General features: G+C 37.2%; 2 long non-coding RNA genes and 1 pseudogene across 2 annotated transcripts in view; 1 reads left to right on the top strand and 2 right to left on the bottom strand.

Annotated features, from left to right (window-relative positions):
• Positions 1-304: 304 nt before the first annotated feature.
• On the bottom strand, positions 305-6792 carry LOC146751433 (doublesex and mab-3 related transcription factor 3-like; annotated as a pseudogene).
• A 794-nt stretch (positions 6793-7586) lies between these two features.
• LOC146751432 (uncharacterized) lies at positions 7587-9505 on the top strand. The gene is made up of 3 exons (XR_014941529.1): positions 7587-8208; positions 8949-9063; positions 9418-9505. It is a non-coding gene; the product is annotated as an uncharacterized LOC146751432 (long non-coding RNA).
• Positions 8819-22368, bottom strand: part of LOC146751431 (uncharacterized) — a 110557-nt gene continuing 97007 nt past the window's right edge. The window contains exons 2-3 of the long non-coding RNA XR_014941528.1: positions 9464-9527; positions 8819-9055 (exon numbers count right to left, since the gene is read on the bottom strand). This is a non-coding gene — a long non-coding RNA (uncharacterized LOC146751431). The remainder of the gene's footprint in view (positions 9056-9463; positions 9528-22368) is intronic.

Genomic DNA, 22368 nt, shown 5'->3' with positions numbered 1-22368 from the left:
GGAGCACCTCCCCTATGAGGACAGGCTGAGGGAGTTGGGTTTGTTCAGCCTGGAGAAGAGAAGGTTGCGGGGTGACCTCATTGCAGCCTTTCAGTACCTGAAGGGAACTTACTCCCAGGAGGGGAGTAAACTCTTCGAAAGGGCTGATAATAGCAGGACTAGGGGAAATGGTTTTAAGTTGAAGGAGGGAAGATTTAGGTTGGATGTTAGGGGTAAGTTCTTTACTAGAAGGGTGGTTAGGTCCTGGAACAGGCTGCCCAGTGAGGTTGTGGATGCCCCGTCCTTGGAGGTGTTCAAGACCAGGTTGGACGGGGCCCTGGGCAACCTGATCTAGTAAATGTGTATGTTTGGTGGCCCTGCTAGGCAGGGGGGTTGGAACTACATGATCCTTGAGGTCCCTTCCAACCAGGGTAATTCTGTGATTCTGTGATTCTGTGACATCCGTCATCAGGGATTGAGATCCTAGGATCTTCTGATGAGCGAGAAGGAAGGACAGAAGAGCTTTGGAAGATGCTGGCTGAATTGCTAGAGAAAGGACTGACATACTGGGACCGCAGCTGGTACTGCTGCTGCAGCGTCATGGTGTTCCAAAGGGTGACATCATTAGGCAGGAAAGGACTGGACTGGTTTCTTGCCAAAGTGTTCCTCAGCATCAGCGGGTAGCGAGGTGGCTGAGGAAATGGGTGCTGCAAAGGTACAGTCAGAGGATTGGGCACAACATTGCTGGAGTCAGCAGAGAACCTCAGTGTGTCAGGGACCCTGAAGGCTGAGCCCACTGACCACTTGGAAGAGGAAATAGGATAGGAACTCAGCGTGTGTTCAAAAATATGCCCGTTGGAAGGTAGAACTAGACCATCTGACTCTGCAGAAGTTCTCTCACCACTGGCCACTGAAGACCGGCTGGACAAGAGAACCTCAACAGCGCTCACCAGGTCACCACCACATCCTTTCAGGATCAACTCCAGCACCATTGGCTTCTGGTTAGGGAAAATCTTTTTCAGCACTTCCAGTGGAGGTCTGTTGGCTTTCAAGCTGAAAGGTAAAGAAACTGTCCCAGAAGGACCTTCTATCAGGAGGTGATTCTGCTCTGCATGGTACTTGGGGCTCTCTGGACGGCTCTCTGTGCTCCCACCAGTTTTCTGAACTGCGTAACATACCTCATCCACTTATACAATTTCTGGGCTTTCAGGGGTGAAGCAGGTTCTGGCTTTAGCCATGTCTGGGGAATTCCTTTGGTCTGTGTCTTTGTCACTGTAGGTCTCAGCATTGTCTGTTCCGCTGGCATCACCCAGCCTCTCCTCACTGATGTCTGCAAAGGAAGGCAGAGAAGTCAACAAATGCTGAGTCCAAATGCCTCTATGGACACCAGAGGACAGACTCTCCCTAAAGGGAACAGAGCAGGCTCCTAGGGAAGGAAAGAAAGAATAAAGAAAAAAAAAGCATTTTTCTGATAAAATTAAATTCTCTTTACAATGTCACGTGAGAACAAAACTGCAAGAGTCATGAGACATGACCTAGTGTCATGGTTTTGTAATTTTGCTATCAGTATCAGTATTCCACATCATAACATCATGTAAAGTATGGATACTTCTATTGAATGTGCAGTCCACAGAAGAAGACTACATATCCCAGAGAACAACAGGGTTAATGATAAGTCACGGGACCAGGACGCTGTATAATCTCGTTCCCAGGCTGGAGTGCCCTCCTTCTTCTCTCGAACTTCTCGGAGAGTGGGAAGCGTTCCAGCCGTGTCGCCTAGAGTTCACAGTAGGCCTCTCGGTTTTCGGGGACTCTCTCTCTCTGTTTCGTTCAATTTGTTAGCCTCAATTATATTATATTGTGTTATCTTGTATTTCGGTATCATATTTAGTAAAATAAGTTTTTCCTCCTTAGATTGTCGCTGTTTTATCCCACTCCCTTTTTCCCCCTCCTTTCCGGGCCCCAGGAGGGGGGCCCACGGGGTGGCTTCCCCTGTCACGGGCATAGGTAAATCTAAGTAACCCGTGACAGATTTTTTGGTGGAGAATGCGGGCATAGAGCTTTTTAGCTTTTAGAACAACTCTCACTTTACTCTTAAAGAGCTTCGTTAGGGGAGTGTTATCTTTTCGTAGCTGCTCACTGAGAACGTGACCTTGAAATACCAGACAAATTGTCAACATTAAGGGCTGCTGTACATTCTCAGCACTGCTATCTGTGTAGAAAACAAAGGGATTTCTTTCTCCCTTAGAGCAAAGCTAGCTAGCTCTGACTTTTACAGAGCCTGCCAGCTATGAATCCACTCTTCATCCCAGTTGCTCTGTTTAAGGGATTGAAAGCAATTATGAAATATGCAAGAAATTGTTTCCATCAACTAATCGTAATGATGATCCCGTAATAGTATCAGAAACAACTGATGAAGGTCAATCCTCGTACGGGCCACCAGGTCTAATGAAGGATCTGATCAAAGTATTCCAGTCCTACTCCTCACCTGCATCATCAAAAGTCTCAGCTGTTAAACGCACACGCTTCCCAGCCCGAACAAAGAATATGGTTGTAAAGGTGCGTCATGTGGATGCACATGTGCCCAAAAGTCGGGCTACTGAAGAACAACAAAACAACCATCAGGTAGATAAAGCTGCCAAAATTGAGATGGCTCAAATTGACTTGGATTGGCAGAATAAGGGCGAATTATTTCTAGCTCGATGGGCTCATGAGACCTCAGGTCATCAAGGAAGAGACGCGACATATAAGTGGGCCAGAGACCGAGGGGTGGACTTAACCATGGACGCTATTGCGCGGATTATTCATGATTGTGAAACATGTGCCATAATTAAACAAGCCAAAAGGATGAAACCTCTCTGGGAGGAAGGGCGGTGGCAAAAGTATAAATATGGGGAGGCGTGGCAGGTTGATTATATCACCTTGCCACGATCTCGCAGTGGTAAGTGTTATGTACTCACCATGGTAGAGGCAACCACTGGGTGGCTTGAAACATACGCAGTACCCCATGCTACTGCTCGAAACACCATATTAGGTCTTGAGAAACAAGTCCTGTGGCGACATGGCACCCCAGAAAGAATTGAATCTGATAATGGGACACATTTTAAAAATTCCCTTATAAATACTTGGGCCAAAGATCATGGCATTGAGTGGATTTATCATATTCCCTACCATGCACCAGCTTCTGGTAAAATTGAACGATATAATGGGTTGTTGAAAACTATGTTGAAAGCAATGGGTGGCGGAACATTTAAGCACTGGGAGAAGAATCTGGCAGAAGCCACTTGGTTGGTGAATACTAGAGGATCTGTCAATCGTGATGGTCCTAGTCAATCTAGCCCCCTACACACTGTAGAGGGAGATAAGGTCCCTGTTGTACATGTAAAGAACATGTTGGGAAAAGCTGTTTGGGTCCTTCCAGCTTCTGGAAAGGGCAAACCTATCCGTGGAACTGTCTTTGCCCAGGGACCTGGGTGCACTTGGTGGGTAATGCAGAAGGATGGGGATGTTCAATGTGTGCCACAAGGGAATTTGATGCTGGGGGAGTGCAGTCAATAATTTTATGTATTTATATGTATATATGTTTGCATGTGTAGTGTATTTTAGTTATTATAGTTGTACATTTAGTTATGTTACATGTAATTCTACTGTTTAGCTATCATAATTTTACATACGTGTATATATATGTATATATATATATATTTACCATGATGTAATAATGTAGAATAAGGGGTGGAATGTCATGGTTTTGTAATTTTGCTATCAGTATCAGTATTCCACATCATAACATCATGTAAAGTATGGATACTTCTATTGAATGTGCAGTCCACAGAAGAAGACTACATATCCCAGAGAACAACAGGGTTAATGATAAGTCACGGGACCAGGACGCTGTATAATCTCGTTCCCAGGCTGGAGTGCCCTCCTTCTTCTCTCGAACTTCTCGGAGAGTGGGAAGCGTTCCAGCCGTGTCGCCTAGAGTTCACAGTAGGCCTCTCGGTTTTCGGGGACTCTCTCTCTCTGTTTCGTTCAATTTGTTAGCCTCAATTATATTATATTGTGTTATCTTGTATTTCGGTATCATATTTAGTAAAATAAGTTTTTCCTCCTTAGATTGTCGCTGTTTTATCCCACTCCCTTTTTCCCCCTCCTTTCCGGGCCCCAGGAGGGGGGCCCACAGGGTGGCTTCCCCTGTCACGGGCATAGGTAAATCTAAGTAACCCGTGACACCTAGGCATTTTGTGCTTCTTTTCAGTCATCTGTCTCATTCTTCCACGTATAAGAAAAGCATCCTTTTTTCTCCTGCATCAGATGTGCTATACTAATCCTTCCATCCTTCTTCACTAGTTACAAGACAGCAATGAGCCAACCCAGTGTGCAAGTTCTCTCAGAGGAACTTGAGCATTTTCATTCTGGGATTCCTATTGCACTGGTTGTAAGATGTAAATATTCAGAGAGAATACCCTGGAAGACCAACATTTCCTCTGTAAGTGCAGCAGCACTGGTAGAACCACTGCACCACATCTGCTGGCTCAGAGCTGTTCATATAAATCAATATATCCTAGTTCTTGTTCTGCAGAAACCAGTTCATTCCCCAGCAAGAAAAACAGGTTTCTCTTCCAAACCTGATCAAACCTGATGCCTTCATTGATTAGAACACAACATTTAGAAAAAAATAATCTTTTTTTGGAAAGGACCCCTTGAAGGCATCTGGTTCAACCTCCTGCTCAAAGCAGAACTAGCCTAAAATCTAGAGCAATTTGTTTTAGTCCCTGCTCAGCTGAGCTTTAAATATTTCTAAGGCTGGATGCTTAGCAACCTCCCTCAGCACTTGTTTCAGGTACCTTGCCTGTCGTGTGTGAAGCTAAGAAGGGCAGAGCAAAAGCCCACGGACCACGTTTTTACCAGAGGTACACACAAAAAGGGAGATACCCCAGGGCTCCAATCACAAAAGGGGGCAATGTATTTGCTTGAAATCCTTTGCAGTCATTTACCTAAGGATGTTGTTCTGCTGACCTCCCTCATGCAAGTGTAGTGCTGACCTGACAAACATCAGCAGCTGGGGAAGGGGACACTGCCAGCTGATGCAGACAGAGGCTGTGTTCACACAGCAGAGCTTCTGAATGCACAAATGTGAAAGATGGTCTGCAGAAACCAATGGAAGTACTTGTCTGGTTTCCCAAGCCCACAGTGATGAGCCCAAGTAGATATGGCATGAAGCAAGCAAAGGCTTCCAAATTGTGCTCACAGTCACCCCTACCAGACTGAGAGGGAACTAAGGGCATGTAAATGGAAAATCCTGGCCACTGGCCTCCTACAGGTCTGCCTCACTCTCTCACCCTGGGAATGGACAGGGCATTTCTGGTGCAATTTACCCACTTTGTCACTCTGAGAAAGGAGTCTGAGTAAGCTGAGCAGGAGGTCACCATGCTGTCCAGAACGGGAGATACATTCCTCTGCTGTAAGTAAACCATCAGCTCCTGGCAGAGCAGAGCAGACAGTCAGCATGGCAGAGGGCTGTTCTCTGCCCGAGGCAGGAGCGATGGCCGTCCTGTGGAGCCGCGGGTGTTGCTGGCTCGGGTTGCAGAAGATGAGAGTGGGAATAAAGCTGAGGTGCCCTTCTGAAGACCCCATCTTTCTCTTTGAATTGCCTGACCTGTGCTGCTTACCCGTTTTTCATCTGGTTATGCTCTCTGTCCAGAGCTAATAGAGAAGCATGTATACAGTATGAGGCAACGTGCATATGAACTTCTTTATGCTCTCGGTGTTAGTCTTGCCTTAGCATCCAAGGGGAATGCAGAAAGCAAACAAACCGGTAGCATTATCTTTTTGAGAGAATGTTAAGACCTAGGGGTAGCTTTTACTTGAAAAAGAAAAGAGAACGGGAGGGTCATGCTACCTTTCCCTCTTAATCCCCCACCACCCCCACCCCCCTCACACACACACACACATCTTCATGCCTTCACAGCCACGTATTTATTACCAGAGAAGGGATATTAAGAATAATTCACGTGTGAATGAAAGAGCAATTTACACACTCGAGTCTTAGAGAGCAGCCCGAGGACAACTAATTGCCTCTGCCCCTGTCGTGATTTGTGATTCTTAGGTCACAGATCTAGAAAGGCTAGAAACCAGCAATTAACATGTAGATGAATAAAGACGATATTGCATAATGAAAAATAGGCTGCTTGTTCCCAAAGAGCTTGAGATAGTGTATAAGATGAGCCCAAAACACCCCATGATAGTCTGAGTCTCATGTCAAATGTGACACCAAAACCATTTCTTAGTGCAAAACCTACCAGGAGCTCCAGCCAGCAGATAATACTGATTCATACACCCAAGGCTGCACAGTTGGATCTGTCATTTGCTTGCCTTCATTTCATCAGTGGAAAAAGTACCCAAGGATCCAACCCACAGCCTTCTTCCTGCCTCCAGTATTTTTGCCAGTGAAACAGAGGACTCTGGTGGAGAAAAAGGATCATTGTCATCATCCATGTTGTTGATCCTGATGAGGATTAGGGTAGTGTTACAGCATGAACCATGAAAGCTGACCTTTACAAGCAACAAATTCCATGTAGCACTTGAAAAGCAGTAGCATCTTCTTGGCCTTCAACTGTGAAAATAGCTTCCTGAACAATCACTTTGACAATGCCAGTCTTACAGGTTACACTGGTTTATATAGGCATGTCAGTAAGGCTAAGTAAAAATAAAGGCATATGAAGTGCTACATGATATATGTCAGCAGAAGACTGAAAAACAAGGGTCTAGGTCCTTTTGTGTGTGGGAACTTCAAGCTGAGTGCAGGAAGATGCTCACATACCTCTTCTGAGCATGGAGGTGGCACTGCCTCGTTACAGTTTCCTCCTTCTTCCTGTTCCCTGAGAATGTTACAGGATAATTCACTCCCAGCACAAATGGTGGGGAAAATTTATTCTCTGCTTATGCTCTAGACCCACACCCTTGTCTGCTAGTGAAGATGTGTTCATTCAAATATACCATTATGTTGTTAAGCATGAGGAGACATCAGAGCAGCCCTTGCTCATGAGCCAGCACTTAACAGTGAAAGATAAGATCTCCTCAGCTTTTATGATAACATCCACAGAAAAGATGGCTGTGAAGTGGTTAATGTGCTGAAAGATCTCAAAACAGTTTGGATTCCTGTCATGGAGGGCCCTGCCAAGGGCTCACATCCAGTCCTTGATGTGAGTTATCTCTGGTGTGTGTGGCTTTGGGAAGGAGAGAATATCCCTTGAGCAGCTGCACATTCAGAAGCTGTGCATCTGACCAATGTGCAGATGGGGCTGAGTGGGAGCAGGAACAGGAAATGGCCTGTGATGTCTTCACCATCTGATGACAGCCACTATTGGGTCTCCAGGCTGTTTGATCCAGCAAAGTAGCTGATTGCCAGACCAAAAGCATGAAGGAGACATCTCAACTGGCTCCCATACTGCAATCTGGAGGTGAGGATGAAGATGTTATTCAGCTCACATTCTAAAATAAAATAAAATAAAATAAAATAAAATAAAATAAAATAAAATAAAATAAAATAAAATAAAATAAAATAAAACAAAATAAAATGAAATAAAATAAAATAAAATAAGGAAATATTATTTTCTACTTTGATAGTTTGAGTATTTGCTTACAAATTACTAACAAAGTGCAAAATCCAATAATCTTTCTGGGTTGCTACTGGAGAACAGCCCAGTTTATTTTTCACACTGCCAAAAGACTTGTTTTTCCTTTGACAGAGGGCCTGGCAGTCATCTCCCGGTGCCTCAAACTACTGTAATGCATTTGACATCAGTACACAGCAAATCTATCCAGCAGCAAAGCCGGAAGCAACATTCAGCCACTCCCTATCACAAAGAGCTCCTCCAGGTGCTCACAGCACCAAGCCCTTTCAGTGGTTCTCAGGGAGCGCTGCAGTGAGTTGCTGGTGAACCTGCGGGTGACGCTGAGAAGAGGGGTTACAATGCACCCCACCCCTGCTCTGCTCATATCGCTCCCAGAAAGATCCTGGGGCTGCCCGGGATCGGGGAAGGGTCGCCCCGTGCTGTAACGTCAGCTCATTCGTTGGTGACATCACTGAGCGTCCGGCATGAAACGGGGCACGGCCGCTAGATGGAGCCGCTTGCCCGACGGAGTGATCCTGGTGTACTATGCGGGTTATGGCGCAGCCGTTTTCAGCCCGGCTCCCAAAAGCGGATCGTCTCTGCTCTCCACCCTCAGGTATGTGTCCAGATTGGGCTCGGCTCAGGGATGCATTCAAAGCCAGTTGAGGTTCCAGACGCTTGGAAGTTTAAAATACAAGCCCATTTCACAAGGAGCTCTCAAATGTCTTGTATATACAGTTCACTTTCAGCTGAACTCACACATTGCCGGGGGGGGGGGGTGTGTGTGTGAGATGGGACGGGACAGGACGGGACGGGATGGGGGGGGGGGGAGATGGGGGAGGGCGGGGCGGGTGACAGGACTTGAGCTGTAAGGCTGGAGCATATGCCAGATCTTCAGCATCAGTGATTTTTTTGGTGAAACAAAAAGGCGACCCAAGTTTGTCTGGGGACTAATTGTATTCAACTGCAGACAAATTAAACCCAGGTCACTATGGCTGGTTGCTGGCCGCTGCTTTTAGGGTGTGCAAGGGTCTGTGAAGCAATGCTGCAGAGGAAGTGAGGACTCAGAGAAGGATGGGGTGGTTGTGCTGCTCTCACCACACCCACAGCCACAGCTGATTCCCCTGTTGCCAGACCAATGTGACTGCAGAAATAGTGAAAATCTGTCAAAAGAGCAGCCAGAAGTGATGGCCAAATCAGGAAATAAGTGAATGCCAGACAATAACTCAACAAGCAGAAAATTTTATTGAGATTTCAAATGTTAAGTATATACCAGTCATCTGCAGAGTTAGTTGCAGCTTTCCATACCCATACATTATGGAAGCCTATCAAAACCTCATGTGGTGAACTTTCCAGGAGGAAGGAAGGAGTACAGGCAGACAGCCCACCCCACCTCAACTTCAGGCTTCTACTGTAGAGCTCCCTGTTCCTTTTTGAAGCCAGCAGAAGCAGGCACAACATCTCTAAAAAGGTAAGATAAATACATAAGTAAATACAAGATAAATACAGCTTCTTGGAAGGAAAAGAAGGGAAGGGAAGGGGAAACAAAAAGGGAAAGGAAAGAGAAAAGGGAAGGAAAAGGGGAAGGGAAAGGGAAAGAGAAAGGGGAAGTGGAAGGGAAAGGGAAAGAGGAAGGGAAGTGGAAACATAAAGGGGATGAAAAAGAAAGAGCAAGAAGAAAGAGGGAAGAAAAGGGGGAAGTAAACAGAAAATGAAAATTAAATAGGGAAGAAAAAGAGAAAGGAGAACACGAAAGGGGGGAGGAAAAGTAAAACAAATAGGGTAAGAAGAAGCCTATCAAAGTCTCATGTGGTGAACTTTCCAGGGGGAAGGAAGGAGCACAGGCAGACAGAGAGGTCAGCCCACCTCACCTTCAGGCTTCTACTGTAGAGCTCCCTGTTCCTTTTTGAAGAAGCAGAAGCAGGCACAACTCCTCTAAAAAGGTAAGATAAATACCAAAGTAAATACAACATAAATACAGCTTCCCCAAAGAAAAGAATAGAAAAGAGAAAAGAAAAAGGGAAGGGATAGAGAAAGGGAAATAAAGGGAAAGGGAAAAATAAATTGGAAGTAAAAAAAAAGAGCAAGAAAAAAGAGGGAAGGAAAGGGGGAAGTAAAGACAAAAAGAAACTTAAATAGGGAAGAAAAAGAGAAAGGAGAACAGAAAAGGGGGAAGGAAAAGGAAAACAAATAGGTTAAGAAGAACCAAAAGCAAAAGAAAATAAGGGGGGGAAATGGAAGGGAGAGGTGGCCAGGATATCTCCCCTCCATCCCTCATCACTATTATTTGTACCACAGTCCTGCAGATTATTTATTTATTTATTTATTTATTTATTACCAAAATCAAAGCTACTGATGGCTACTCTATGATTGTGAGAACAGCGCAAAGAGGTATCAGATGATATTTTTATGTTTGTACGTCGAGAAGTGTCATTTCATGAATTTATTGTGCTTTTTAAAAAAAAAAGGAAAGGGAAATGGAAAAGAAAAAGGGGAAGAAGGTGAAAGAGAAAGGTGAAGAAAATAGAGTAAAAAAAGAAATAAGGGAAGAAAAAGAGAAAGAAAAAATAAAAAAGGAGAGGAAAAATAGAGAGATTTAAAGAAGCAAGAGGAAAGGAAAAACAATAGAATAAGAAAATACAAGAGAAAAAGAAAAAAAGAAACAAGAAAAAGCAACAGAAAAAGAAAATGAAAAAAGAAAAAAAGGTTAATGAGAGGGAAAAAATAAAATGAGAATAGGGGAAAAAAGAGAAAGAAGAATAAAATAAAGGGAAGGGGAAAAAAGGGAAGATAACGAAAAACAAAAAGGATAAGGAAAAAACAAAACCAAAAGAAAATAGAAAAAGAAAAAGGAAGAGAATAAGAAAATGGAAAAAGAAGAAAAAATAGAGAAGAAAAATAAGGAAGAAAAAAAAAAAGAAAAATAAAAAGAAAAAAAGGAAAGGGAAAAGGAAAGGGAAATAGAAACATAAAGGGGAAGGGAAAGAGAAGTGGGAAAGCAAAGATAAAAGGGGAAGAATAAAGGGGGAAGAAAAGAGGGAGGAAAATAGAAGAAGAATGATAATTGGGAAGAACAAGAATAGTAAAAGGAGAAGGGAAAGAAAATGGGGAAGAAAAAAAAACAAATAGGGGAAGAAAAAGCAAAAGCAAAAGGAAAGAATGGAAGACAAAGAAGAAGAAGAAAAGAGTACAAAAGAAAAGAAAAGAGAAAGGAAAGGAAGGAGAAAGGGAAAGAGGAAAGGGAAATAAAGGGAAAAAGAAACATAAAAGGGAAGGAAAAAAAAGCAAGAAAAAAGAGGGAAGGAAATGGGGAAGCAAAGAGAAAATGAAAATTAAATAGGGAAGAAAAAGAGAAAGGAGAACAGAAAAGATGGAAGGAAAAGAAAAACAAATAGAGTAAAAAGAATCCTATCAAAATCTCATGTGGTGATGTTTTCAGGGGGAAGGAAGGAGCACAGGCAGGCAGAGAGGCCAGCCCACCTCACCTTCAGGCTTCTACTGTAGAGCTCCTTGTTCCTTTTTGAAGCCAGCAGAAGCAGGCACAACACCTCTAAAAAGGTAAGATAAATACAAAAGTAAATACAAGATAAATACAGCTTCCCAAAAAAGAAGGGAAGTAAGGGAAGAAACAGAAGGGGAAAAGAAAAGGGAAGGGGAAGGGAAAGAGGAAGAGAAAGAGAAATCAAGAGAAAGGGAAACATAAAGGGGAAGAAAAAGAAAGAGCAAGAAAAAAGAGGGAAGGAAAGGGGGAAGTAAAGAGAAAATGAAAATTAAATAGGGAAGAAAAAGGAGAACACAAAAGGAGAAAATAAGGGGGGGAAATGGAAGGGAAAGGTCACTGATGGCCAGAATATCTCCCCTCCATCCCCCATCACTAGTATTTGTACGACAGTCCTGCAGATTTTTTTTTCTTTCTTTTTTTTTTTTTTTACCAAAACCAAAGCTACTGATGGCTACTCTATGATTGGGAGAACAGCGCAAAGAGGTATCAGATGATATTTTTATATCTGTTTGTACATCGAGAAGTATCATTTCATGAAGTAATTGTGCTTTAAAAGTAAAAAAAAAAGGGAAGTAAAGGAAATGAAGAAGGGGAAGAAGATGAAAGAAAAAGGTGAAGAAAATTGGGATAAAAAAGAAACGAGGGAAGAAAAAGAGAAAGAAAAAAAGGAAAGGAAAAATAGAGAGATTTAAAAAGCAAAAGAAAAGGAAAAACAATGAAACAAGAAGAAAAAGAAGCAGAAAAAAACAAAAGAAAAAGAAACAAGAAGAAAGAGCAACAGAAAAGAAAGAAAAAAAAAAGATAAAGAAAAAGAAAAAAGTTAATGAATAAGGAAAAAAATAATAGGGATAGAAAAGAGAAAGAAGAATAGAATAAAGGGAAAAAATGAAGATATAGAAAAACAAAAAGGATAAGTTAATAGCAAAGCCAAAAGAAAATAGAAAAAGAAAAAAGAAGAGAAAAAGAAAAAGAAAAAAGAAGAAAAAATAGAGAAGAAAAATAGGGTAGCAAAAGAAAAGAATAAAAAAAAGAAAAGAAAATAAGAAAAAAGAAAGGGAAAGGGATAGAAGGGGGTAAAGGCAAAGAAAGGGGAGGGAAGGGAAAGAGAAGTGGGAAAGCAAAGATAAAAGGGGAAGAATAAAGGGGGAAGAAAAGAGGGAGGAAAATAGAAGAAGAATGATAGTTGGGAAGAAAAAGAATAGTGAGAGGAGAAGGGAAAGAAAATGAGGAAGAAAAAAATAGGGGAAGAAAAAACAAAAGCAAAAGGAAAGAAGGGAAGTTGAAGAAGAAAAAAAAATTAAAAGAAGAAATGAAAAGAAGAAAAGAGAAAGGGAAGGGAAAGGGAAATAAAGGGAAAGGGAAATAGAAAGGAAAAGGGAAAGAAAGGGGAAGAGAGGGAAAAAAAAAAGAAATGAGGAGAGGGGAGGGGAGAAAATGGAAAGAGGATAGAAAAAAGAAAGGAAAAAAGAAAAGAAGGAAGAAAAGAAGAGAATATAAAGAAAGGAAAGAAGAAGAGAAAAAAAGTAATAGGAGAAAGATAAAAGGAAATAGAAGAGGGAAGACAAAAATAAAATTGGGGGGGGTAAAGGTAAGAAAACGGGGAAAAAAAGAAGAAAAATGATAATAGGGAAGAAAAAGAATATAAAAAATAGAAGGAAAAGAAAATGGGGAAGAAAAGAAAAACAAAAACAGGAGAAATGAACAAAAGGAAAATGAAAGAAGTGAAGAAAAAGAAGGCAAAGAAAAGGAAGAAAAAGAAGAAGAAGAAAAAGAAAGGAATGAAGAGTAAAGAAAAGAGGGAAGTGAAGAAGAAAGGGAATACGAAAGAGAGAGGGAAAGAGAAAGAAAGCGATAAGGAAACATAAAGGGGAAGGAAAAAAAAAAGAGCAAGAAAAAACAGGGAAGGAAAGGGGGAAGAAAGAGGAAATGAAAATTAAACAGTGAAGAAAAAGAGAAAAGGGAATAGAAAAGGGGAAAGATAGGGAAAAAAGGTAATGGAAAAGAAATAGGAGAAATAAAAAACAGGAAACAGAAGGGGGAAAGTAAAGATAAAAGGAAGAAAAAAAGAGGGAAGAAAAAAGAGGGAAGAATACAGGGAAGGAAATAGAAGAAGAATGATAATAGGGAAGAAAAAGAATAGGAAAAATAGAAGGGAAAAAATGGGGAAGAAAAAACAAAAAGGGGAAGAGAAAGTAAAAGCAAAAGGAAAGAAGGGAAGAAAAAGAAAAGAAGAAGAAAAGAATAAAAAAAGACAGGAAAAGAAAAAAAAGGAAAAAAAAGGAAAAAGAAAAGAAAAAAAAGAAAAAGAAAAAGGTCAAGAATAGAGAAGAAGAAAAAGAAACATAAAGGGAAAGAAAAAAAAGCAAGAAAAAAGAGGGAAGGAAATGGGGAAGCAAAGAGAAAATGAAAATTAAATAGGGAAGAAAAAGAGAAAAGAGAACAGAAAAGGAGGAAGCGAAAGTAAAACATAGGGTAAAAAGAAACAAAAGCTAAAGAAAATAGGGGTTGGGGGGTGGGGGAATGATTGGAAAAGGAAAAAAAAAAGAAGTAAATATATGGGCTATAAAAAAAGGGGGAAGGGAAGAGAAGAAGGAAAAAAAAATTATCAAAAATTAAAAAGAAAAAAGAAGACAAAGAATGGGTCAAAAATAGGAATTGAAATGAAAGTGTAAAGGAAAAGAAAGTATACAGAAAAGGAAAGGGAAAGTATAAAAGAAAGGAAAGCAAAGGTAAGTATATTGGAAAGGATAAGAAAGTATAAATGATAGGAATGGGTAAGTTTAAAAATTGGAATGGAAAGGAAAGTATAAGGGAATGGAAAGTATAAAGGAAGGGAAAGTATAAAAGAAAGGAAGAAAAGGTAAGTATAAAGGAAGGGAAAGGAAGGGAATAGAAAAGAAAGGAAAGGTAGATATAATGGAAAGGAAAGCAAAGTAGAAAGGAAAGTCAATGTATGTAGAATTGTAAGGATAGGGAAGTATATAAAAAAGGAAAGGAAAGGTTAATTTAAAAAAAAAAAAAGGAATGGAAATGAAGGTCTAAGGGAAAATGTTACAGAACAGAAAGGGAATGTAGGTATAATGCAAAGGGAAGGGAATTATAAAAGAAGGGAATTTATAAAAGAAAGGAAAGCAAAGATAAGTATGAAAGGAAAGGAAAGGGAAGTATAAATGAAAGGAGAGGCTATGTTTAAAAATAGGAATTGAAATGAAAGTGTAAAGGAAAGGAATGTATACAGAAAAGGAAAGTATAAAGGAAAGGAAAGTATAAAGAAAATGAAAGTATAAAGGAAGGGAAAGTATAAAAGAAAGGAAAGTATAAAGGAAGGGAAAGTATAAAAGAATGGAAAGCAAAGGTAAGTATATTGGAAAGGATAAGAAAGTATAAATGAAAGGAATGGGTAAGTTTAAAAATAGGAATGGAAAGGAAAGTATAAGGGAATGGAAAGTATAAAGGAAGGGAAAGTATAAAAGAAAGGAAGCAAAGGTAAGTATAAAGGAAGGGAAAGGAAAGGAATAGAAAAGAAAGGAAAGGTAGATATAATGGAAAGGAAAGCAATGTATAAAGGAAAGTCAATGTATGTAGAATTGTAAGGATAGGGAATTATAAAAAAGGAAAGGAAAGGTTAATTTTAAAAAAAAAAAGGAATGCAAACGAAAGTCTAAAGGAAAATGTTACAGAACAGAAAGGGAATGTAGGTATAATGCAAAGGGAAAGGAATTATTAAAGAAGGGAATTTATAAAAGAAAGGAAAGCAAAGGTAAGTATGAACAGAAAGTATAAATGAAAGGAAAGGCTAAGTTTAAAAATAGGAATTGAAATGAAAGTGTAAAGGAAAGGAAAGTATACAGAAAAGGAAAGTATAAAGGAAGGGAAAGTATAAAGAAAAGGAAAGTATAAAGGAAGGGAAAGTATAAAAGAAAGGAAAGCAAAGGTAAGTATATTGGAAAGGATAAGAAAGTATAAATGAAAGGAATGGGTAAGTTTAAAAATAGGAATGGAAAGGAAAGTATAAGGGAATGGAAGGTATAAAGGAAGGGAAAGTATAAAAGAAAGGAACCAAAGGTAAGTATAAAGGAAGGGAAAGGAAGGGAATAGAAAAGAAAGGAAAAATACATATAATGGAAAGGAAAGCAATGTATAAAGGAAAGTCAATGTATGTAGAATTGTAAGGATAGGGAAGTATATAAAAAAGGAAAGGAAAGGTTAATTTAAAAAAAAAAAAAGGAATGGAAAGGAAGGTCTAAAGGAAAATGTTACAGAACAGAAAGGGAATGTAGGTATAATGCAAAGGGAAGGGAATTATAAAAGAAGGGAATTTATAAAAGAAAGGAAAGAAAAGGTAAGTATGAACGGAAAGTATAAAGAAAGGAAAGGGTAAGTTTAAAAATAGGAATTGAAATAAAAGTGTAAAGGAAAGGAAAGGAAAGTATAAAGGAAAGGAAAGTATAAAGAAAAGGAAAGTATAAAGGAAGGGAAAGTATAAAAGAAAGGAAATCAAAGGTAATTATATTGGAAAGGATAAGAAAGTATAAATGAAAGGAATGGGTAAGTTTAAAAATAGGAATGGAAAGGAAAGTATAAGGGAATGGAAAGTATAAAGGAAGGGAAAGTATAAAAGAAAGGAAGCAAAGGTAAGTATAAAGGAAGGGAAAGGAAGGGAATAGAAAAGAAAGGAAAGGTAGATATAATGGAAAGGAAAGCAAAGTATAAAGGAAAGTCAATGTATGTAGAATTGTAAGGATAGGGAAGTATATAAAAAAGGAAAGGAAAGGTTAATTAAAAAAAAAAAAAAGGAATGGAAAGGAAGGTCTAAAGGAAAATGTTACAGAACAGAAAGGGAATGTAGGTATAATGCAAAGGGAAGGGAATTATAAAAGAAGGGAATTTATAAAAGAAAGGAAAGCAAAGGTAAGTATGAAAGGAAAGGAAAGTATAAATGAAAGGAGAGGCTAAGTTTAAAAACAGGAATTGAAATGAAAGTGTACAGGAAAGGAAAGTATACAGAAAAGGAAAGTATAAAGGAAAGTATAAAGAAAAGGAAAGTATAAAGAAAGGGAAAGTATAAAAGAAAGGAAAGCAATGGTAAGTATATTGGAAAGGATAAGAAAGTATAAATGAAAGGAATGGGTAAGTTTAAAAATAGGAATGGAAAGGAAAGTATAAGGGAATGGAGAGTATAAAGGAAGGGAAAGTATAAAAGAAAGGAAGCAAAGGTAAGTATAAAGGAAGGGAAAGGAAGGGAATAGAAAAGAAAGGAAAGGTAGATATAATGGAAAGGAAAGCAATGTATAAAGGAAAGTCAATGTATGTAGAATTGTAAGGATAGGGAAGTACATAAAAAAGGAAAGGAAAGGTTAATTTAAAAAAAAAAAAGGAATGGATAGGAAGGTCTAAAGGAAAATGTTACAGAACAGAAAGGGAATGTAGGTATAATGCAAAGTGAAGGGAATTATAAAAGAAGGGAATTTATAAAAGAAAGGAAAGAAAAGGTAAGTATGAAAGGAAAGGATAAGAAAGTATAAATGAAAGGAGAGGCTAAGTTTAAAAATAGGAATTGAAATGAAAGTGTAAAGGAAAGGAAAGTATACAGAAAAGGAAAGTATAAAGGAAAGGAAAGTATAAAGAAAAGGAAAGTATAAAGGAAGGGAAAGTATAAAAGAAAGGAAAGCAAAGGTAAGTATATTGGAAAGGATAAGAAAGTATAAATGAAAGGAATGGGTAAGTTTAAAAATAGGAATGGAAAGGAAAGTATAAGGGAATGGAAGGTATAAAGGAAGGGAAAGTATAAAAGAAAGGAACCAAAGGTAAGTATAAAGGAAGGGAAAGGAAGGGAATAGAAAAGAAAGGAAAAATACATATAATGGAAAGGAAAGCAATGTATAAAGGAAAGTCAATGTATGTAGAATTGTAAGGATAGGGAAGTATATAAAAAAGGAAAGGAAAGGTTAATTTAAAAAAAAAAAAAGGAATGGAAAGGAAGGTCTAAAGGAAAATGTTACAGAACAGAAAGGGAATGTAGGTATAATGCAAAGGGAAGGGAATTATAAAAGAAGGGAATTTATAAAAGAAAGGAAAGAAAAGGTAAGTATGAACGGAAAGTATAAAGAAAGGAAAGGGTAAGTTTAAAAATAGGAATTGAAATAAAAGTGTAAAGGAAAGGAAAGGAAAGTATAAAGGAAAGGAAAGTATAAAGAAAAGGAAAGTATAAAGGAAGGGAAAGTATAAAAGAAAGGAAATCAAAGGTAATTATATTGGAAAGGATAAGAAAGTATAAATGAAAGGAATGGGTAAGTTTAAAAATAGGAATGGAAAGGAAAGTATAAGGGAATGGAAAGTATAAAGGAAGGGAAAGTATAAAAGAAAGGAAGCAAAGGTAAGTATAAAGGAAGGGAAAGGAAGGGAATAGAAAAGAAAGGAAAGGTAGATATAATGGAAAGGAAAGCAAAGTATAAAGGAAAGTCAATGTATGTAGAATTGTAAGGATAGGGAAGTATATAAAAAAGGAAAGGAAAGGTTAATTAAAAAAAAAAAAAAGGAATGGAAAGGAAGGTCTAAAGGAAAATGTTACAGAACAGAAAGGGAATGTAGGTATAATGCAAAGGGAAGGGAATTATAAAAGAAGGGAATTTATAAAAGAAAGGAAAGCAAAGGTAAGTATGAAAGGAAAGGAAAGTATAAATGAAAGGAGAGGCTAAGTTTAAAAACAGGAATTGAAATGAAAGTGTACAGGAAAGGAAAGTATACAGAAAAGGAAAGTATAAAGGAAAGTATAAAGAAAAGGAAAGTATAAAGAAAGGGAAAGTATAAAAGAAAGGAAAGCAATGGTAAGTATATTGGAAAGGATAAGAAAGTATAAATGAAAGGAATGGGTAAGTTTAAAAATAGGAATGGAAAGGAAAGTATAAGGGAATGGAGAGTATAAAGGAAGGGAAAGTATAAAAGAAAGGAAGCAAAGGTAAGTATAAAGGAAGGGAAAGGAAGGGAATAGAAAAGAAAGGAAAGGTAGATATAATGGAAAGGAAAGCAATGTATAAAGGAAAGTCAATGTATGTAGAATTGTAAGGATAGGGAAGTATATAAAAAAGGAAAGGAAAGGTTAATTTAAAAAAAAAAAAGGAATGGATAGGAAGGTCTAAAGGAAAATGTTACAGAACAGAAAGGGAATGTAGGTATAATGCAAAGTGAAGGGAATTATAAAAGAAGGGAATTTATAAAAGAAAGGAAAGAAAAGGTAAGTATGAAAGGAAAGGATAAGAAAGTATAAATGAAAGGAGAGGCTAAGTTTAAAAATAGGAATTGAAATGAAAGTGTAAAGGAAAGGAAAGTATACAGAAAAGGAAAGTATAAAGGAAAGGAAAGTATAAAGAAAAGGAAAGTATAAAGGAAGGGAAAGTATAAAAGAAAGGAAAGCAAAGGTAAGTATATTGGAAAGGATAAGAAAGTATAAATGAAAGGAATGGGTAAGTTTAAAAATAGGAATGGAAAGGAAAGTATAAGGGAATGGAAAGTATAAAGGAAGGGAAAGTATAAAAGAAAGGAAGCAAAGGTAAGTATAAAGGAAGGGAAAGGAAAGGAATAGAAAAGAAAGGAAAGGTAGATATAATGGAAAGGAAAGCAATGTATAAAGGAAAGTCAATGTATGTAGAATTGTAAGGATAGGGAATTATAAAAAAGGAAAGGAAAGGTTAATTTTAAAAAAAAAAAGGAATGCAAACGAAAGTCTAAAGGAAAATGTTACAGAACAGAAAGGGAATGTAGGTATAATGCAAAGGGAAAGGAATTATTAAAGAAGGGAATTTATAAAAGAAAGGAAAGCAAAGGTAAGTATGAACAGAAAGTATAAATGAAAGGAAAGGCTAAGTTTAAAAATAGGAATTGAAATGAAAGTGTAAAGGAAAGGAAAGTATACAGAAAAGGAAAGTATAAAGGAAGGGAAAGTATAAAGAAAAGGAAAGTATAAAGGAAGGGAAAGTATAAAAGAAAGGAAAGCAAAGGTAAGTATATTGGAAAGGATAAGAAAGTATAAATGAAAGGAATGGGTAAGTTTAAAAATAGGAATGGAAAGGAAAGTATAAGGGAATGGAAGGTATAAAGGAAGGGAAAGTATAAAAGAAAGGAACCAAAGGTAAGTATAAAGGAAGGGAAAGGAAGGGAATAGAAAAGAAAGGAAAAATACATATAATGGAAAGGAAAGCAATGTATAAAGGAAAGTCAATGTATGTAGAATTGTAAGGATAGGGAAGTATATAAAAAAGGAAAGGAAAGGTTAATTTAAAAAAAAAAAAAGGAATGGAAAGGAAGGTCTAAAGGAAAATGTTACAGAACAGAAAGGGAATGTAGGTATAATGCAAAGGGAAGGGAATTATAAAAGAAGGGAATTTATAAAAGAAAGGAAAGAAAAGGTAAGTATGAACGGAAAGTATAAAGAAAGGAAAGGGTAAGTTTAAAAATAGGAATTGAAATAAAAGTGTAAAGGAAAGGAAAGGAAAGTATAAAGGAAAGGAAAGTATAAAGAAAAGGAAAGTATAAAGGAAGGGAAAGTATAAAAGAAAGGAAATCAAAGGTAATTATATTGGAAAGGATAAGAAAGTATAAATGAAAGGAATGGGTAAGTTTAAAAATAGGAATGGAAAGGAAAGTATAAGGGAATGGAAAGTATAAAGGAAGGGAAAGTATAAAAGAAAGGAAGCAAAGGTAAGTATAAAGGAAGGGAAAGGAAGGGAATAGAAAAGAAAGGAAAGGTAGATATAATGGAAAGGAAAGCAAAGTATAAAGGAAAGTCAATGTATGTAGAATTGTAAGGATAGGGAAGTATATAAAAAAGGAAAGGAAAGGTTAATTAAAAAAAAAAAAAAGGAATGGAAAGGAAGGTCTAAAGGAAAATGTTACAGAACAGAAAGGGAATGTAGGTATAATGCAAAGGGAAGGGAATTATAAAAGAAGGGAATTTATAAAAGAAAGGAAAGCAAAGGTAAGTATGAAAGGAAAGGAAAGTATAAATGAAAGGAGAGGCTAAGTTTAAAAACAGGAATTGAAATGAAAGTGTACAGGAAAGGAAAGTATACAGAAAAGGAAAGTATAAAGGAAAGTATAAAGAAAAGGAAAGTATAAAGAAAGGGAAAGTATAAAAGAAAGGAAAGCAATGGTAAGTATATTGGAAAGGATAAGAAAGTATAAATGAAAGGAATGGGTAAGTTTAAAAATAGGAATGGAAAGGAAAGTATAAGGGAATGGAGAGTATAAAGGAAGGGAAAGTATAAAAGAAAGGAAGCAAAGGTAAGTATAAAGGAAGGGAAAGGAAGGGAATAGAAAAGAAAGGAAAGGTAGATATAATGGAAAGGAAAGCAATGTATAAAGGAAAGTCAATGTATGTAGAATTGTAAGGATAGGGAAGTATATAAAAAAGGAAAGGAAAGGTTAATTTAAAAAAAAAAAAGGAATGGATAGGAAGGTCTAAAGGAAAATGTTACAGAACAGAAAGGGAATGTAGGTATAATGCAAAGTGAAGGGAATTATAAAAGAAGGGAATTTATAAAAGAAAGGAAAGAAAAGGTAAGTATGAAAGGAAAGGATAAGAAAGTATAAATGAAAGGAGAGGCTAAGTTTAAAAATAGGAATTGAAATGAAAGTGTAAAGGAAAGGAAAGTATACAGAAAAGGAAAGTATAAAGGAAAGGAAAGTATAAAGAAAAGGAAAGTATAAAGGAAGGGAAAGTATAAAAGAAAGGAAAGCAAAGGTAAGTATATTGGAAAGGATAAGAAAGTATAAATGAAAGGAATGGGTAAGTTTAAAAATAGGAATGGAAAGTATAAGGGAATGGAAAGTATAAAGGAAGGGAAAGTATAAAATAAAGGAAGCAAAGGTAAATGTAATGGAAGGGAAAGGAAGGGAATAGAAAAGAAAGGAAAGGAAGATATAATGGATAGGAAAGCAAAGTATAAAGGAAAGTCAATGTATGTAGAATTGTAAGGATAAGGAAGTATATAAAAAAGGAAAGGTTAAGTTAAAAAAAAAAAGGAATGCAAAGGAAGGTCTAAAGGAAAATGTTACAGAATAGAAAGGGAATGTAGGTATAATGCAAAGTGAAGGGAATTATAAAAGAAGGGAATTTATAAAAGAAAGGAAAGCAAAGGTAAGTATGAAAGGAAAGGAAAGTATAAATGAAAGGAGAGGCTAAGTTTAAAAATAGGAATTGAAATGAAAGTGTAAAGGAAAGGAAAGTATACAGAAAAGGAAAGTATAAAGGAAAGGAAAGTATAAAGAAAAGGAAAGTATAAAGGAAGGGAAAGTATAAAAGAAAGGAAAGCAAAGGTAAGTATATTGGAAAAGATAAGAAAGTATAAATGAAAGGAATGGGTAAGTTTAAAAATAGGAATGGAAAGGAAAGTATAAGGGAATGGAAAGTATAAAGGAAGGGAAAGTATAAAAGAAAGGAAGCAAAGGTAAGTATAATGGAAGGGAAAGGAAGGGAATAGAAAAGAAAGGAAAGGTAGATATAATGGAAAGGAAAGCAATGTATAAAGGAAAATCAATGTATGTTGAATTGTAAGTATAGGGAAAAGTATATAAAAAAGGAAAGGGAAGGTTAATTTAAAAAAAAAAAAGGAATGGAAAGGAAGGTCTAAAGGAAAATGTTACAGAACAGAAAGGGAATGTAGGTATAATGCAAAGGGAAGGGAATTATAAAAGAAGGGAATTTATAAAAGAAAGGAAAGCAAAAGGTAAGTATGAAAGGAAAGGAAAGGAAAGTATAAATGAAAGGAAGGCTAAGTTTAAAAATAGGAATTGAAATGAAAGTGTAAAGGAAATGAAAGTATACAGAAAAGGAAAGTATAAAGGAAAGGAAAGTATAAAGAAAAGGAAAGTATAAAGGAAGGGAAACTATAAAGAAAATGAAAGTATAAAGGAAGGGAAAGTATAAAAGAAAGGAAAGCAAAGGTAAGTATATTGGAAAGGATAAGAAAGTATAAATGAAAGGAATGGGTAATTTTAAAAATAGGAATGGAAAGGAAAGTATAAGGGAATGGAAAGTATAAAGGAAGGGAAAGTATAAAATAAAGGAAGCAAAGGTAAGTATAAAGGAAGGGAAAGGAAGGGAATAGAAAAGAAAGGAAAGGTAGATATAATGGAAAGGAAAGCAAAGTATGAAGGAAAGTCAATGTATGTAGAATTGTAAGGATAGGGAAGTATATAAGAAAGGAAAGGAAAGGTTAATTTAAAAAAAAAAAAGGAATGGATAGGAAGGTCGAAAGGAAAATGTTACAGAACAGA

This window comes from Coturnix japonica, unplaced genomic scaffold (genome assembly GCF_054131305.1).
Source record: "Coturnix japonica strain WE unplaced genomic scaffold, WE-NBRP24 Scf090, whole genome shotgun sequence".
NCBI classification, from domain to species: Eukaryota; Metazoa; Chordata; class Aves; order Galliformes; family Phasianidae; genus Coturnix; species Coturnix japonica.
This window is presented reverse-complemented; position numbering and strand designations above follow the sequence as displayed.